This window comes from Rutidosis leptorrhynchoides, chromosome 8, assembly GCF_046630445.1.
Source record: "Rutidosis leptorrhynchoides isolate AG116_Rl617_1_P2 chromosome 8, CSIRO_AGI_Rlap_v1, whole genome shotgun sequence".
In the NCBI taxonomy this organism is placed as follows: domain Eukaryota; kingdom Viridiplantae; phylum Streptophyta; class Magnoliopsida; order Asterales; family Asteraceae; genus Rutidosis; species Rutidosis leptorrhynchoides.
The window spans coordinates 173,168,929-173,171,566 of NC_092340.1; positions in this window are offsets into that span (position 1 = coordinate 173,168,929).

Here is a 2,638-nt window from a genome sequence, read left to right on the forward strand (position 1 = left end):
TTAAGGGTTTTCCTTTTTCTCATATAATGCGAATTGCATTTTTGTAACAAACGATCTCTGCTTTCACTTCTTTCAACCAGTCCATACCGATTATCACATCAAAACTCTCTAACTCTACTAGTATCAAATCAATCTTAAATGTTTCGCTAACCAGTTTAATATCTCGATTTCGACATATATTATCTACTGAAATTAATTTACCATTTGCTAATTCGAGTAAAAATTTACTATCCAAAGGCGTCAATGGACAACTTAATTTAGCACAAAAATCTCTACTCATATAGCTTCTATCCGCACCCGAATCAAATAAAACGTAAGCAGATTTATTATCAATAAGAAACGTACCCGTAACAAGCTCCGGGTCTTCCTGTGCCTCTGCCGCATTAATATTGAAAACTCTTCCGCGGCCTTGTCCATTCGTGTTCTCCTGGTTCGAGCAATTTCTAATAATGTGACCCGGTTTTCCACATTTATAACAAACTACATTGGCATAACTTGCTCCGACACTACTTGCTCTGCCATTACTCCTTCCGACACCATTTGTTCCTTTCGTTCTATTAACCCCTGGTCCGTAAACCTCACACTTCGCCGCGCTATGACCATTTCTTTTACACTTGTTGCAAAATTTGGTGCAGAACCCCGAGTGATACTTTTCACACCTTTGGCATAGCTGCTTCTGAATGTTGTTGTTATTGCGGTTATTATTGTTGTTGGGATGATTGTTGTAGTTGCTGTTGTTGTTGTTGTTGTTGTTGTTATTGTTGTTGGGCCGTTTGTTATAGTTGCGATTGATGTTGCGATTGTTGGGATAATTGTTGCAATTATTGTTGTAATTGCTGTTGTTGTTGTATTGGTGATTCTTATCACCATTTTCCTCCCACTTTCTTTTGACTTGCTTCACATTGGCCTCTTCAGCAGTCTGTTCTTTAATTCTTTCTTCAATCTGGTTCACTAGTTTGTGAGCCATTCTACATGCCTGTTGTATGGAGGCGGGCTCGTGTGAACTTATATCTTCTTAGATTCTTTCCGGTAATCCTTTCACAAATGCGTCGATCTTCTCTTCCTCATTTTCGAACGCTCTCGGACACAATAGGCACAATTCTGTGAATCGTCTTTCGTACATGGTAATATAAAATCCTTGGGTTCGTAACCCTCTAAGTTCTGTCTTGAGCTTATTGACCTCGGTTCTGGGACGTTACTTCTCGTTCATCAAGTGCTTGAATGCTGACCACGGTAGTGCGTACGCATCGTCTTGTCCCACTTGCTCTAGATAGGTATTCCACCATGTTAACGCAGAACCTGTGAAGGTATGCGTAGCGTACTTCACTTTGTCCTCTTCAGTACACTTACTTTTGGCAAACACTGATTCGACCTTCTCGGTCCACCGTTTCAATCCGATCGGTCCTTCGGTTCCATCAAATTCCAAAGGTTTGCAGGCAGTGAATTCTTTGTAGGTGCATCCTACACGATTTCCTGTACTGCTAGATCCAAGGTTATTGTTGTTATGTAGCGCAGCCTGTACTGCGACTATGTTTGAAGCTAGAAAAGTACGGAATTCCTCTTCATTCATATTCACGGTGTGTCGAGTAGTCGGTGCCATTTCCTTCAAAATAGTCAAATGGAACAAGTTAATCATACAGAATATTAAGAGTAGTTAATAGTATTTCGTAGCATAATATGAACTCATTTATAAAAGCATTTTCTTCATATTAGCATTTTATAAGTTTAAATTCGGGTAGTACCTACCCGTTAAGTTCATACTTAGTAGCTAATATACAATTCAACTACTACAATTCTATATGAAAAACTGATTATAATAATATTTCGCGTTCAAACTTTTACACAATATTTTACAAACTTACAATACCGCTTATTTTACATATAGCATGAAATATAGCACACAATAAATTTGATACAAGATGGTTGTGAAGATAATTCTAGCTAGTACACAAGTCGTTCAGCAAAGGCAATAAAGACACGTAATTTATACGTCCAGAAATAAGTCATGCATTCTGGTTTTACTAGGATTACTTCCCATCCTTGGTCTTGTGGAACATAACCGTTATGGCCGTTGATAAGACAGCGTGTTGTAATGTCGTCAAAGGGACGAGGGTTACGTAATGTCCAACAGTCCCGTAACAATCTAAAAACCTCATTTCTTACCCCAATTACCGACTCCGTCACTTGTGGGAACGTTTTGTTTAATAGTTGTAGCCCGATGTTCTTGTTCTCACTTTGGTGAGAAGCGAACATTACTAATCCGTAAGCATAACATGCTTCTTTATGTTGCATGTTAGCCGCTTTTTCTAAATCACGAAGTCCAATATTCGGATATAAAATAATTTCTTAACCCATTGCGTAAAATAGCATTTGGGTTCCCCGCAATATATGCGTCAAAGTAAACACATCGTAACTTATGGATTTCCCAATGTGATATCCCCTATCTTTCGAACGAAAGCCTTTTATAAACCAAGGCATTCTTGGAACGTTCTTCCAATGTCTTACAAACTGATCTCGCCTTAAATAGTTGTGCTGAAGAATTCTGACCGACTCTAGACAAGATTTCATCAATCATGTCTCCGGGTAGGTCTCTTAAAATATTGGGTTGTCTATCCATTTTGTGTTTTTATACTGTAAA